Consider the following 16355-nt stretch of genomic DNA (forward strand, 5'->3'; position numbering starts at 1 on the left):
GTATCTTTGGTGTCCTGGAGGCTTCCAGTACCTGAATGGGTATAACTTTCTCTAGATTTGGGAATTTTTTTGTTATTATTTTGTTGAATATATTGCAAATCTATTTTGCTTTTACCTCTTCTTCTTCAATGCCCATGATTCTCAGGTTTGGTCTTTTGATGGAGTTGGTGAGTTCTTGCATATTCCTTTCACAGGTCTTGAGTTGCTTGACTAATAGCTCTTCAGTTTTTCCTTTCATTTACATTTTATCTTCAAATTCTGAGATTCTGTCTTCTGCTTGTTCTAATCTGTTGGAGTGGCCTTCCATTGTGTTTTGTGTTTCTGTTTCATTATTTTTTCTGATGTTTTCCATATCATGGGTAACTTCCTCTTTAATATTGTCAATTTTTGTCTTTAATTCATTTATCTCTCTATTTATAGTGTTCTCTGTTTCACTTTGGTGTTTATTTAGGGCTCTTATGAGTTCATTTATTTGTTTCCATGTCTTCTCATATTCTTTATTTTTGGTGTCTTGAAATCTCTTGAGTGCCTCTTGTATGTTTTGGCTGACCATGTCTAGTAACATCTCCATGAAATTCTCAGTGATTACTTGAAGGATTTCTTCTTTTAGAATGTTTTTGTGGGCATCATTGGGTTCCTAGTCATCATTTATCTTTATTTTGTTGGAGTCTGGAACTGAATCCTGTATTAAATTATTTTGGGGGACAGAATGGTTTCCATCCCTTTTTCTTCTTCCCATCACTGCCCTTGGTACTGTATAACTATGTTCTTGATAGGCTAGTTAGTGGTTTCAGTCACCTGTTTTCTTTTCCTTGGTTTAACTTTGTTTTGTGGCTGTGTCAGGTTTTTAGGTTAGTGTGTGTGTGTGCTATTTCTGTCCCTGGTCTGGGTGTAATTTAGTGTTAACTAACTCACAATAATAAAACTAACAAAACAAAACAAAAACAAAAAAATATGGAAGCAATGCTAGGAATCTCTCTGTACAGCTATCCTTAACTCAACTAGCAAAAGTGCTTTGTCTTTCTTATTATGCTTATGTCTTCTCTTCAACATAATTAGAGATAAGGGCAGAACAGACTCTGCTTGGAAGCGAGGGGGGTGGAGGGGAGATAGTGGGGGCAGGAGGCAGGGGGGGAAATGACCCAAACAATATATGCACATGTGAATAAATGAATAAAAATATAAATAAAAATAAACCAAAGAAATCAACAGGGAGAGATGAACAAACAAACAAGAAACAAAAAAAACAAACATATAAAAAAAAACTCCAGGTTCGGTTACAATAGAATTCCAGTCTTAGTTTAACTTCTGGTGTTACACTTCCAGCATTCAGTCCTGGTGTTGTTATTTAAGCAGAAACTTTGTTGTAGTTTGCTGGGTGGTTGTATAGTGCTTTTTTTTCTTCTGTCTTTCAGCAGCTGCTTAGTCAGCTCCTCCCTCAGTGAGGTGTCACTTGTCCTCAGGTTCTGGAGATCAGCTCTGTGGCCCACCAGCCATCCTGCTTTGGAGTTGGGTTTTCACTGTGTTGGTTTACTGGGTGCTTATTTGCCTTGCCCCCTTTCTCTGGGGCAAGGTCAGAGATCTGTCAGCTGGCTCCCTGCTGTCAGCATGTTATGTTGGTTTGCTGATTGTTTTTCAATTTTGCAACATTGTTTGACTTTGGATGTTGCCCATTCTCTCAGGAGATGAGTTTTGTGGACTGCTGCCTGCCCTATTTCAGGCAGCAACTAATCACAAGCCTGGTGTCAGCCATTCTGCCTTTCCAGCCCTTGTTTACTGAAAGTTCATGAGGAGATCAGCTCCTTGCTCCTCCTCCCTTCTCTGGTGTGCTTTCAGTGTCCTGCCCACTCTGCTGTGTGTTAGTTTTCAGTTCCTTGTTTATTGTTCAGTTTTTCTTTTTTTTTGAGGTGGGGGGCAGTCTGCACAGGGGGCTATGCAGGTTTATCCCAGGGTTGGCTGAGAGAATAATGCATGATGCTTGGTGCTCACATGTTGGTCTGCCAAATGTCTCCTGAGCTGGCTTGGAGCTGGCATCTGGGAGCACAGGAGCCCTCCTGTTTTCTCAGTATAACATGGAGTGGAGAAGCTTTCTATGGGCTAGGGGTTCAGGGTGTCAAAGTTTTGATTCTCCTTGGCACTGTATTTCTGCCAAATGTGGCTCTGGTGTCTCAGCAAAATTTTTGATTCATGGAGCTCATGCTGTCTGCTTCTGCACTCTAGTCTCCATCTTGGATCCTCCTTATGTTTTGTTACTGAGAAAAATATCATTGGAATTTTAATGGTGATTACATTGAATCTGAAAATGATTTTCAGTAATATGGCGTTTTTCACAATATTAATTTTGTTGATCCATGAATAATCAATTTCTTTTCCACCTTATAATTTCTCCAACTTCCTTTAGTGTTTTACAATTTTCACAATAGAGGTTTTTTGCATCTTTGCTTAGGTTTATTCTTAGATATTTTATTGGATCAGTGGTTATCATTAATAGGATTATTTTCCAGATTTTATTTCTTTTGAAATTTGTCATTGGTATAAAAAAAGCTATACATTTTTATATGATTATTGTGTATCTTGCTACTTTGCTAAAAGTTTCATTAAACCTAACAGTCCTCTAATGGAGTCTTTAGGGTCTTATAAGTAATAGGAACATATCATCTGCAATAGGGACAATTTGATTTGCTCTTTTCCTATCTGAATTCCTTTTATTTTTTCTCTTGCCTTATTTCTGTTACTAAGATTTCAAACACTTTACCAATAGTGGTCAATCTTGTTCCTGAATTAAAGGAAAAGCTTTTAGTTTTTCCCCATTCAATTTAAAATTGGCAATAAGTCCATCTTTTTACAACTGTTTTAGGTTGAGGGATGATTCTTCTTTCTCTAGTTTCTTCAAGGCTTTTATCATGAAGTGATGTTAAATTTTGTCAAAGGTTATTTCTGTATTTTTTTATATAATTGTGTGCTTTTAGTTCTTGAATGTAGTTATGTGCTATATTTTTTATTTTATTTTTATTATCATATTGTTGTATGGAAGTACATTATGACAATTGCAAAAGTGTTTACAGGATATCTTAGTTAAATACACTCCCTCAAAAAACATTCACCCCTTCCATCATTCTCCTTTATGACCCTTCTTCCCATCTTAGAACAGTTTCAATAGGTCTCATTTTTTCATTTCTATACATGAGTACATAATTTTTCCACCATATTCACCCTCCTAAACCTTTTTCTTATATTCTGCTCCCTCACACTGCTATCAACCCCTAGACAAGATCTGTTTTACCTTCTTGCCCTTCACTTTTGAAAAAAGACATTTTTGTTTGTTTAAGATAGCTATACAAGAGTTTCATTATGACATTTACCCCACAATTTTTCTCCTTTCTACCTAAGTCTCTTTCTTATTGTGATTTCAATAGGTTTAAAAGTTCTACAAAAATTCATTTACATCAACCACATTCACTTTCTTTACTTCCTTCTTTTCCCCTTTCCCTCCCATCAGTGCCTTACCTTTAGCATGACCTATTTTTTATTCATCTTTGTTGCTTAGGTATCTGTTCTATGTACTATATTATGTTCATTGATTTACATATGTTGAATCAGGCTTGAATTCCTGGAATGAATACAATTTCATAATGTTGTATGATCTTTTTAGTGTATTGTTTAATTTAGTTTACAAATATCCAGAATATTTTTATCAATATTCTTTGATTATATTGGCCTATAGTTTTATTTTTTGGTTGTGTCATTATCCAGTTTTGATACTAGGATATATGGCTTCATAGAATTAGTTCAAATATTGCATTTCTGTTTATTTTGTGGAATAACTTAAGGAGTATTGGGGTTAGTTTTTGAAAGGTCTGGGAGAATTCAGAATTGAATATTTGTGTTACTGGTCTTTTCTTTGCTGGGACACTTTTGTTGTTGTTGTGCTGAGTGGGATTCCATTGTGGCATTACATAAGTTCTTACAATATATCAAACTTGAATTTGTCCCAACTATATTCTCCCTCATCCTCCCCGCCACATTCCTGGAATAGTCGCAACAGATATCATTTTTCCATAGTATTTGCACTATATTCACCTTATACACCATTTTGCCACCTCCTCCACCCTCCCATCAGTACCAACCCCCCCCCCCAGTCAGGGCATGGATGTGCCACAAGGGAACTCCCTGTGTAACTATCTTAAACAAGCAAAAATGTCATCTTTTTTTTTCTTTTTTCTTATACAAAATTGGAAACGTTTTATTAGTACTTCAATATCATTGCTCATTATTGATCTGTTTAGGATTTTTATATTGTCTTAGTTCAATTTTGGTAGATTGTACATAGCTAAACTTTGCACATTTCTTCTAGATTTTATAATTTTTTAGAATATAAGTTTTCAAAACATTACCCAATAATCTTCTGGATTTTAGTGTTGTCTATTATCATGTAACACTTTTTCATCTCTAATTTTATATTAAAGTTGGTCTTTCTCTTTCCTTTGGTTTGCTTGGCTAAGTGTTTCCCAATCTTGTTTATCCATTCAAAGAGCCAACTGTTTCATTGATCTTTTGTATTTTTCTTTTAGTTTTGTTTCACTCATTTCAGCTCTGCAATTCATTTTATCTTTCCTTTGACTAATTTTGTGTTCAGTTATTGCTTTTCATCATTAGGTTTTTATTTGATATGCCTCTTTTTTAATGAAGGCACTTATAGCTATAAAATTCCCTCTTACAACTCCTTCTTCTGTGTCTCCAAGATTCTGGTATGTTTTGTTTTCATTTTCATTTTATTAAACAAATTTTGTATTTTCTTCCCTAATTTCTTTAATGGCCACTTAATTGTTCAAAAGCTTGTTGTTCCAATGCTCATGTGTTTGTATGTACTGTATAGTTTTCCTTACTGTCAATTTATAGTTTTACTTTTTTATGATTGGATAAAATATGAGGCTATTTCAATTTTCTTATATTTGTGAAGACTTGGCTTTGTGTCTAAATGTTATATATTTTGGAAAATGTTTCATTACTGCTGAGAAGAATGTGTATTCTTAAGCAGTTGGGCAGAATATTCTTTAGATGTCTTTAAGTCCATTTGATCTACCATACCATTTAATTCTGATGTTTCTTTGTTGATTTTTTTCCTCTGGATGGTTCACATTCATAATATAATATATAACATAATATAGCATACATAACATAATATATAATAATTAACATCTTTTCATTTTTCAAGCTATGTTTGGATTTGCCAGTGAATGCATTTCTTTCAGGTTGTAAATGAATGTATGTTGTTTTTTTCAACTCAATCTTCTTGTCTCTATCTTTTAATTATATAATTGGGCCAACTAAAATTCAAAGTTGAAAGGTATATAATAATTCCTGGCATTTTGTTGTTTTTATAATGTTTGATCCTTTTCTAATCCTCACTTATTTATCTATCCTGTAGTGTAGATATTCCCATATTTTTATAGTTGTATTGATCTTCCTTTTTTGTGTGTAATATACCCTTAAATATCATCTGCAATGTAGACTTAGCAGTTATAAATTTTAGTTTGTGTTTTCACGGAAGGTCTTTATTTCTCCATTGGTTTGAAGAATAATTTTGCTTGATATGCTAATCTAGGTTGGCAGTTATTTTCATCATGAACTTAAGTACATTATTCCCTCACCTTCTGCTTTTAAAGTTTCTTTTGGAGGCTTGCCATTATTCTAGTGAGTTTGCCTTTATTGGTGACTTGGTGTTTTTCTATTGAAGTTTTCAATATTCTTTCATTACCCTATAAGCCTCCTGTATCTGGATGCCCATCTCTTTCCCAATATTGAGAAATTTTCTATTATTTTACTGAATGTGTTTCATTTGCCATTATCTTGCAGCTCTTCTTCTCTGTTCATGACTTCTATGTTTCACTTTAATGGTATCCCAGAGATCTTAAATGCTCTGTTCATACTTTCTTATTTTTTGACTTAATTTCTAACTCCGCTATATTATTTTCAAGCACTGATATTCTGTCTTCTACTTGATTCAGTCCAGAGGGAAAATTTCAAGTAAGTTTTTTATAGACCTAAAAATTTCTCCAAATATTCAGTTTGATTTTTTTCAGACCTCTATTTCTTTACTGAATTCCCCTTTCAAATCCTGCACTGTCTTTCTTGTTGATTCAGCTGTTTATTTGTATTATCTTTGAATTTATTCAGATGTTTATTCATTTCCTTCTTGAATTTGTTCATCATTCTTAAATTATTCTTTGAAATCCTTTTTCCAGAATTTCATCCACTTTGCTACCATTAGAATCAGTTACTGTGGAATTGTTGACTTTTTGAGGAGTTATGTTTCCTTTATTCATATTGCTATTATTTCCATGTTAGGATGTACAAATCTTAATAAAGAGATGGGGGCCAAGAAATCGACTGGAATTTTTAACTTCCCATATTTCTTGAAGTATGTCCCAAGGTTTGAATGGTACTAAGTCATGACAGCATTGAGGCATAGACTTTTACAAGTGGATTTTGAATATAGTTCAGTAGCTAAACATCCACCCTATGTGCTCAATACACTAAGCATGAGCCCCAGTACCATGTACAAAAAGAAAATTAATGAGGTAGCAATCACAACTTATAGATAAACCAGCTATGTAAATAAAGCAAAACCAATTAAAAACAACTAGTACCACAATTCAATAACCTTAGTGGAAAAGGAACTGAAGAATATTATACATGAACTAGAACAATACTAATTCATAAGGATAGAAGTGGAAAAAATTAGAAAAATAATACTATAGGATAATACTAGAAAAAGAGAAAACAGAGAAGGGGGAACTAAGGAAGGAAAATGAAGATGAAAATCAAGGAAGAATATAGGAGATACAACTAAAAATAAAATAAAATGAGTCCAACTAGCAAACAAAAAAATGAAAATAAAGAAAAAAATTAACTGATAGGATTGCTCACACCTGTAATCCCAAATACATAGGAAGCAGAAAGGATCCTGGGCTAAAGATAAGGCTCAAATAATAGTGCGTGCTTTGCAAGATGAAGAAGGCCTGAGTTCAAACCCCAGTGCCACCAAATTAAATAAATAAATAAGTGCCTGCCTAGCAAATGCAAGGCCTTGAGTTAAAAACCTAGTACTGCCAAAAAAAGAAAGGAAAGAAAGAAAGAAGAAAGAAAAATTTAAAGAGGGTAAAGATGAGAAAGAGTAAGAAACTAGAGTGAGAAAACTGATGTAATTGAAGAAAGAAATTGAAATTTTTAAATGGGAGGACAAAGGAGAGGGAGGAAGAAGAGAGGATTAGAAAGTAAATATTAGGGCTGGTGGAGTAGTTTAAGTGATAACAGTGCCTGATTAGCAAACACGAGACCCTGAGTTCAAATATCAGTACCAAAAAAAGAAAGAAATTGTATTAAAAAAGAATTTTAAATACATGTGTAAATATTTAAACAGATTGGTCTAATTTAAAAAAAAAACTGTAGAAAGCAATCAAACAAAATTAAATACACCACCAAAACAGGAGGAAGGAAATAAAATTAAAATTTTTTTAAAAATTTTTTAAAAGAGAACAGGTCTCCAGTCCTCTAAGGAAGTCAATCTTTGGGCAAGAGTATAGAATCTTGACTACCTCTTCCATCACTTGTGGTACAATGCAACCTGCTGAGACCAGGGTCCGTGTGCTATTTGGCTTTCTTTTTATTTCCTTTGTGATATTTGCCTAGCAACAAGAGGGTTATTTTGATATTTGTGATATTTGCCTAGCAACAAACAAGAGTTTGTTAGCAGAGTTGACTATAGTTTCTCTGGGTTGTCCCACCACTTAGGACTATCCAGACTATAACTTTCAGTGAGCTGATCCTAGTTTTGGATGCTTCCCAGTGCCTGATCCTGAGGTATGGAAGCCCTATGGGGATGCAGACTTCTGCTTTATGATCACATGCTCCATCATCCATGTCTCCAATGTTTTGTAATTTAGCTCCTTCTTACATTCATTTCTACCTGTTCCCCTCATGGTATTTTCATAGCTAGCTTCCCTGGTATATGAACCCAAGCTGGAAGTGACTCCACTACTCCTGTGACTCCAACCAGTTTCCTCCTGTATGGATCTCTCTGTGTTGAGGTCTTCACACTTCCAACTGAGTCTTTTCTCTGTAGCGAGACCAGTTCTCTAGGCCAGCACTCAGTGGATTAGTAGCTGACTCTTCCTACACATAAGGCAATGCAGGGACTTTTGACTCCTAAAGCTAAGACTCAGAAAGGTGCCTCTCAAATTGCTTCCTGCCACTAAACCATGACCCATTGCCAGAGAGAATTTTCTCATTGCCAGTATGTTACACAGACTCCAGGACACCTGTCTGGTTACCCTGCAATACTGTGGTTTCTATGTCTCACTTTTCTTTTGACTCAGTAACCATTCTATGCTGCCACATACTGTGCACAACAAAGCAGTCATTCTCTTCCTGTATTCCACTCTCCAAATGCTCTATTATTTATATGAGGTTCTGTCTGTTTGCTACTGAAACTCAGTACCTTCCTGCCATCACCCACCTCAAAGGGTGACTGCTCTCCACCTGTTCTGGCCCTGTTTCTCAGAGATGCTCATAATTGGTGGGTGCCACTAGCTCATCATCTTCTTCACCAACACATTATATTCTGGAGGCTAGAAGTTCAGATCAAGGCAACAGATGATGCAGTTATTGTTGAGGGCCAATTCTCATAGATGGCACCTCATGGTTCCATTCTCATATGGCTGAAGGGCATAGAATAACATGTTTTAAATCTAATCAAAAAGTTCTATTTGACCTCACAATTATATATTTAGGAATCTCATGCACAAATATTTTTACATGCAATATTTATAAATAGGATATTTCTTCTAGAATTAAAGTGAACATACTTCCAATGTATAAGGTACAAAACTATTACAGAGAATGGAATAGTAAGTAATACAAACAATATTTTCCTTGTCAAATTGATTTTTTAAACAGATGAGGAAAATGAAAAAAACCACTCATTCTTGGATTGAAGTAAAATATATTTCAGTACAAATTTGTACAAACACAGAGGAGAGAGTATAGTGGAATTATATAGAATTCTAAGGGAAATAATTTTAATGCTTGGTCTTTGTACTTCTTCAGTGTTTGACATGAATAGTGATTCATGGATTAATTATGTACTTTAAATTTTATTTATAAAATAAACATATTGATTCAAGATAGTAACATACAAGTTTTGATAGCATATTATAAATTTGTTTGTGCTACTCAGAATACATGAATGGACCAGGAATTTGTCATGTGAACAATTCATTTGGTCCTTTAGTGGCCTGTTTTTAGGATACCTGTGTTATATTAATAATCTCTGACTAAATATCTCTACATTTATTAAAGTCCAATAGTTGTAAAGCCTAAATCCACACAAATTTGTGAACTTTGTCTTTGTGTCACTATTTATTTTAGAGTAACTAAATAACTTCTGCTGTTTACTTCAAAAGTTTTTGTTTAAAAAAAGGTTTTATTTATGGTGATTTGAAATAAGACTACTAAAATTTAGACAATCTTTCATCACATTATATTTCCTTTCATTGAGTTTAAGCAAGACTTGTGGCTACCTCAACAAACAGATTACAGTGAGTGAAAAACAGTTTAACTGCCTAGGTTCTGTTAGAAAAGGCAATACATTCTCTTTCTGTTTGTTCCTCTATCTTTTCCCTGTGTCCTTTTTTTAAGCCTCTCTCTCTCTCTCTCTCTCTCTCTCTCTCTCTCTCTCTCTCTCTCTCTCTCTCTCTCTTTGCAGTAATATATGTAGGAGTTAGGAGACAATTTATTTACTTTTTATTTATTTATTTATATTTTTATTGTTGTTGTACTGGGGGTACATTTTGCCAATTACAAAACTTCTTACAATATATAATAGTTGAATTCACCCCCACCATTATTCTCCTTTAATACCCCCTTCCCCATTCCTGGAATTGTTTCAACAAGTTTCATTTTTCCATTTTCATACATGAGTACATAATATTTCCACTACATTCAACCTACCTCACACTTTCCTTATCTTCCCCCCTCCCATTGTTACCACCCCCCAAATGGGGCTTGTTTTACCTTCTTGTTCTGTTGTTTGTTTTTTTAAAGGCATTTTTGTTTGTTTAAGATAGCTCTACAGAGGGTTTCCTTGCAAGTTTTCCATAAATATACATATATATACTAACTCAAATTGGTTCATCCCCTCTATTTTTCTCCTTTTTACCTTAGTCCCTTTCATATAGTGATTTCAACAGGTTTAAAAATTCCATGTTCATCTTTGTATATAAAGTACATCACCCATACTCACCTTGTTAACTTCCTTCTTTCACGCTCCCTCTCCTGCTAGTGCCTCCCCGTAGCATAGTCTGTTTTTCATAATATTGCTTGCATTTGTATTGTGTCAATCTCCCACATTTAAGAGAAAACACGCAGCCTTTGACTTTTGAGGCTGTCTTACTTCACTTCACATTATGTCCCCCAGTTGCATCCATTTACTCTCAAACCACATGGTTTCATTCTTTTTTATGGTTGAACAAAAAAAATACATATGTGTGTGTGTGTGTGTATGTATCACATTTTCTTAATCAATTCATCAGTTGTAGGGAATCTGGATTGTTTTGATACTTGTCTATTATAAACAGTGCAGCAGCAAACACCAATGTGCAAGTGTTTTTATAGTGTTCTGACTTATATTATGGATATATCCCTAGCAGTGATATTGCTGGGTCATATAGCAGTTCTATTTTTAGTGTTTTGAGGAGACTCCAAACTGTTTTTCATAGTAGTTGTACTAATTTACATTCCTACTAGCAGTGTATGAGGCCTCTTTTTTCTTCACAACCTTTCTAACATTTGCTGTTTCTTGTGTTCTTGATGATAGCCATTCTAACAAGAGTAAGGTGGAATCTTAACATGGTTTTGATTTGTGTTTCCTTTACAGCCAGGGATGTTGAACATTTCTTCATGTGTTTTTTTGTCCATTTGGACTTATTCCTTTGAAAAAGCTCTGTTCAGTTCATTTTTCCATTTCTTCATTGGGTCATTGATTTTTTTGGGAGTTTAGTTTTTTGAAAGCCCTGTATATTCTGATTATTAATCCCTTGTCACATGTATACCTAGCAAAGATTTTCTCCCACTCTGTGGGTGGTCTCTTCAATTTAGGGACCTTTTCTTTTGTTGAATAGAAGCATTTCAGTTTCATGTAGTCCCATCTGTCAATCTATTCTCTTAGTTGCTGAGCCATTTGAGTTCCATTGAGGAAGTCATTGCCTATGCCTATTTGTTCCACTATATCCCTGTTCTTTCTTTCACTCACTTCAAAAAATCAGGTCTTATATTAAGTCCTTGATTCACTTTGAGTTGATATTTGTGCAGGAAGAAAGGCATGGATCAATTTTCAGTTTTCTGCATAAAGATATCAGTAACAGAGTCTCTCAAAAAAGAAAAATCCAGGAGCTGACATATTCACTGCTGAATTCTACCAGACCTTTAAAAAAGAGCTAATACCAACACTCCTCAAAGTTTTCCATGAAATAGAAAGGGAAGGAACACTGCCAAAATCACTCTCTGAATCCAGACCACTACTTAATGAGTCTGTCAAAGTCTGTAAAGGGTCTGATCATGGAAATTTTCTGTGAAACAAATTGTTAAGATAATTCTAATTTATTTTAGAAATTATTTTTAAAACAAAAATACACAAGTCAGAGCTAACATAGTATAGATATATTTCTGCCTAATAATAACTCTTGCATTAACATTATTCTCAAATAATGTTTTTAAGAGGTGCAGTATGAAGTTGGTATAATAATAGTATAGCAGGAAAATATATAGAATTCACCAAATCCTGTCCTGTTATATTCTCCATTTCCTGAGGCTCTATTCATACCACAGATGTTATCAACATGGAGTTAAATTTAATGAGTAAATGCACCACATCCATAATGACAAACAGATATTGAAAAATCACAATGGCATCACACAGTGTCATCTCCCAAAGTAACCTCAGCCTCATTTCCTCCCCAAAATGTTGGAATTGACCTTTTCAGGGAACAATCATAATACTAATAAATGGGGGGTTTCTTGCCATATTATTTGCTCCATACACACTGTGTTTTTAGCACATTGATCTAGTTTCTTTTGAAGACAACAAATATGGTCTCACATTAACACTCTTAAACTTTCTGCTCTCTCTCCTCCCCTAGAGCTTTCTTACCTGGAACGACAAAAGCCTTGTTTCTTCTTTTTAACTGATGCTTTTGCTTAAATATCATACTTCAGGGAGACTTATGGGGTTCATGGGATAGCTGCTCCAAGCAGTTCTTCTATCATTTTGTATTGATTTGAGTCTTTGCTCTTAAGATATTTAAAATACATTCTATTTAGTATGATGCAACTTTAAGTGCAAAATGTATAAGAAAAATGCATATATCCTCATTAAACATTTGGTGGTTTCATAATTGGTTTGAAACTTCTCTTGAAGTAGACACCAATGTTCTCCATAATGATCCTAAGTTTGGACATTACATTTGCCTAGAGAAATCCATCTTTTATTACTAGTGCATTACATATGGGACTCATACAGTCTGTACTCCTTTTGGTCTTTCTTTTGTGTGGTAGTCATTGATTTATTCTATTAGTGTACAGTATTCCATTACCACAGATTATCCATTCATTTTGTGACTGATGGATATTTGGGTTTTTACCAATTTTTTTGCAATTACCTACAATGCTGTAGTACACATTAGTGTATAAATGCTGGTTTACCTACCCGTAAATTTCTTTGGTTGCATAAGTAAGAGTTTAATTACCGAGATAAAGTAAAACATATACTTATGATTCATTTTGTTGACTTTAAGTCATTTTAACTTTCAAAATTTGTTTTTGTCCATTTGTTTTATATTTTTTTCTAAATTATAATTCCATGTGGCTGAACAATATGTCCTTAAAAATGTGAATGTTTTCAAAAATTTAAAACATAGATTATATACATTATAAATCGATAGTTAAAATATACACACAAGAAATATGAATAGTCAATAAACACATGAAAAGGTGTTCATCATCTTTAGCAATAAGGAAATTGCAAGACCACAATTATATACTACTTAATAAGTTTTAGCAATGATGTGGAGACATTGGACCCCTCTTACACTGATGATAACAGAGTAAAATGTAGTAACTGGGTTGGAGAATAGATTGGTATATATTCATCAACAAGAAATTCCCATGTGAAACACTAATTCTACTCATTAGCATTAAACAAAAGAAATAGAAATATGTATTTACACAAAACATATTCATACTACCCAAATAAAAAGCAACCAAAATTTCCATAATGTTATAAATGAAAGAACTAAAATGTAGTATATTCATACCAAAGAATATTATTCAACAATAAATAGAAATCAAGTGTTGATATATGAAAAAACATACACAAGATTAAAAAACACCATGCTAAGTGACATAACCAAGTTGCAACAGAATAAACATTGTATGGTTCTCTTTGTATGAAATGTAGAGACTAATCTACAGAGACAGAAAGTGGGTTAGTGGTTGCTGAGAGCTGCAAGTTGGGAGGAATTGATTTCTAAGGACTAAGGATTGTTTTGGGGGAAATGTTCTCAAATTATCTTTTGATAAAGGATTCTTAATTAGGTAAAATACTCAATTTACTTGACTTTCATCATTTTTTGGAATTTATGCTTTGTAAATTACATTGTATTAAGTCTGTTATACAAATGATAAAAATTTTAAATTGGAGAAACAGAGAATCCAAGGTGACGACTAGGTTATGGAAACAAAGCTTAAGCTCTGTGACTCCAAAACCTCCCTGAGATGTTGGAGCCACACTTGGGTAATTCTGAATGCCTCTAGCCAAAATAATAACTGCTGTCAAACTAAGTGAGGAAAAAATTGAAAAACTGACTCACAAATCAGCCTTTAATTGCACCTAACAACTGCAACCTGCTGCACAGCCAGCAAGGCGGGTCTAGCCCAGAGGAAACCCTCCTTTACCATGGCGATTTTTTTCCTCTTTTCTTTTTTCTTTCTTTCTCTTCTCCTCCCTCCAACAGGCAGAAATAAAGCGCCAACCAGAATCAAACTTTCAACATCTTGAATCCCTAGCCCTTGGAAAGCCTCCCCACACCATGTTGTACTGAGAAAATTTGGCACCATTTCCTACCATTGCTGCTTCTGTAGCCACCACCACTACTGCTACAGCTTGCTCCAAAACTGCCTGCACATCAATTAACAGAACAAACAGCTGAACACCATGCACCACATGGAACTCCCCTATCCACCCCCAGAAACATAAATCAGCACAGCCTTTAGACAGGCTGGTTTTCCCCCTCAGAAAAACTGAATAACAAGCTTAGAACTGTAATCTAGTATAGACAGTGGAGAGGGCACCAGAGAAAGGGGGAGCAGCAAGGAGCTGGTCTCAGCACCAAACTGTCAGTAAACAAACACAGTGTGTTTTGTTTTTTTGTTTATTTTTGGTTTTGTTTTTTGCATGTTTTGTTTGTCTTATTATTGTGGGTATTTTATTTCTATTTTTATTCCTATTTTCTTTTTTCTTCTTTCTATACTACCAACTTTACCATCATCATCTTCTCATCCTTACTCTCACCCCCATCACTCTCCCTCCTTCTCCTGTGCCAAAATCCATTGCACTCCTTCCCAATTACACTTTCTGCCCCTTCTCATCCACTCTTTCCCCTGCCCATACCTTCCCCTCCCATTCTCCCCTAATCTGTCACCAGACTATCCTCCCTCCTATACACTCACAACCTGCTGACAAACCTAATATACCAAATTTACATAACCACAACTCCCTGCAATCCCTGACACAAGCACTCTACACTACAACAACAGAAGTATACCCAAACACACACAAGGACCAAAAAACCCAGCAGCCCCCATACTGCTTCCCCCATTCACATACCCCACCTCCGGCCTCCCCTTTTAGTGCCATCCTATCCAACTCACCAAATTTCAATAGCTAGCCTAACAAACATTAACCCCCCAACTCCCACTGTTTATAGATATTACCACCAAGTGGTCTTCCATATAATATATAAACTACTGGTCAGTTATTGAACCTGTGAATTAGTTGTTTCTAAATTATACTACAAGGCCAGGGACAGAAATAGCACAGCAACCTTGCTGATAATGAAGACAGCCATAACATAAAAATTAAATAAAGGGAAAGAAAACAAGTAACTAAAACCACCAACTAGCCTATCAAGAACATACTTGCACAGTACCAAGTGGAACAAAGGAAAAAAGAAGAAGGGATGGAAACCACTCTCCTCAAAAAAAATAATTTTAATACAGGATGCAAAGGGAAATGAAGAAAACAGATACCCAGTTCCTGACCCCAACAAAACAAAGATAAAAAACACCAAATAACCAAGTGATGCCCACAAATATACACTCAAAGAAGAAATCTTGCAAATAATCACTGAGAATTTCATGGAGAAGACACTACATGTGGTTTACCAAAATGTACAAGATGCAATCAAGAACTTTCAAGACACCAAAAATAAAGACTATGAAAAGACACAGAAACAATCAAATGAACTCAGAGGAGCCCTAAATAAACACCAAAGTGAAACCAAGAACACTATAAGTAGAGGGATCAATTAATTAAAAATGAAAATAAAAAATATTAAAGAGGAAGTAACCCATGATATGGAAAACCTCAAGAAAAAGAATCAAACGGAAAACAAACAAACACATTGGAAGGTCACTCAGCAGACTAGAATAAGTGTAAGACAGAACCTCAGTACTCAAAGATAAAATAGAAATTAAAGGAAAAACTGAAGAACTGTTAATCAAACAACACAAGACACGTGAAAGGAATATGCAAGAACTCACCAACTCCATCAAAAGACCAACCCTAAGAATCATGGGCATTGAAGAAGGAGAAGAGGTGCAAGCAAAAGGAATGCATAATATCTTCAATAAAATAATAACAGAAAATTTCCCAAATCTTGAGAAAGTTTTGCTCATTCAGGAAGTCTCTAGGAAACCAAACAGACTAGACCAAAATAGAACCTCCCCACAGCATAATATCATTAAAACAACAAGCACAGAGTATAGAGAAAGAATATTGAAGGCAGTAAGATAAAAAATAAATAACATACAAAGGTAAACCCATCAAAAGCATAGCAGATTTCTCAACAGAAACCTTAAAAGCAAAAAGGGCATAGAGAGAGGTATTCTGGGCACTGACTGAAAATAACTTCAACCCAAGAATACTCTACCTAGCAAAACTATCATTCAGAATAGATGGAACAATAAAAATCTTCCATGATAAGCAGAAACTAAAATAATATATGACCACCAAGCCACCA

At 34.7% G+C, this 16355-nt stretch overlaps 2 long non-coding RNA genes across 5 annotated transcripts in view; one reads left to right on the top strand and one right to left on the bottom strand.

The window, feature by feature from the left end:
• LOC141410967 (uncharacterized) overlaps window positions 1-16355 on the bottom strand; it is a 70055-nt gene that overhangs the window by 21769 nt on the left and 31931 nt on the right. The window lies entirely within an intron of this gene.
• Window positions 4588-16355, top strand: part of LOC141410968 (uncharacterized) — a 37557-nt gene continuing 25789 nt past the window's right edge. Inside the window, exon 1 of the long non-coding RNA XR_012435796.1 lies at window positions 4588-4748. This is a non-coding gene — a long non-coding RNA (uncharacterized lncRNA). The remainder of the gene's footprint in view (window positions 4749-16355) is intronic.

Source organism: Castor canadensis, chromosome 9 (assembly GCF_047511655.1).
Source record: "Castor canadensis chromosome 9, mCasCan1.hap1v2, whole genome shotgun sequence".
NCBI lineage: Eukaryota > Metazoa > Chordata > Mammalia > Rodentia > Castoridae > Castor > Castor canadensis.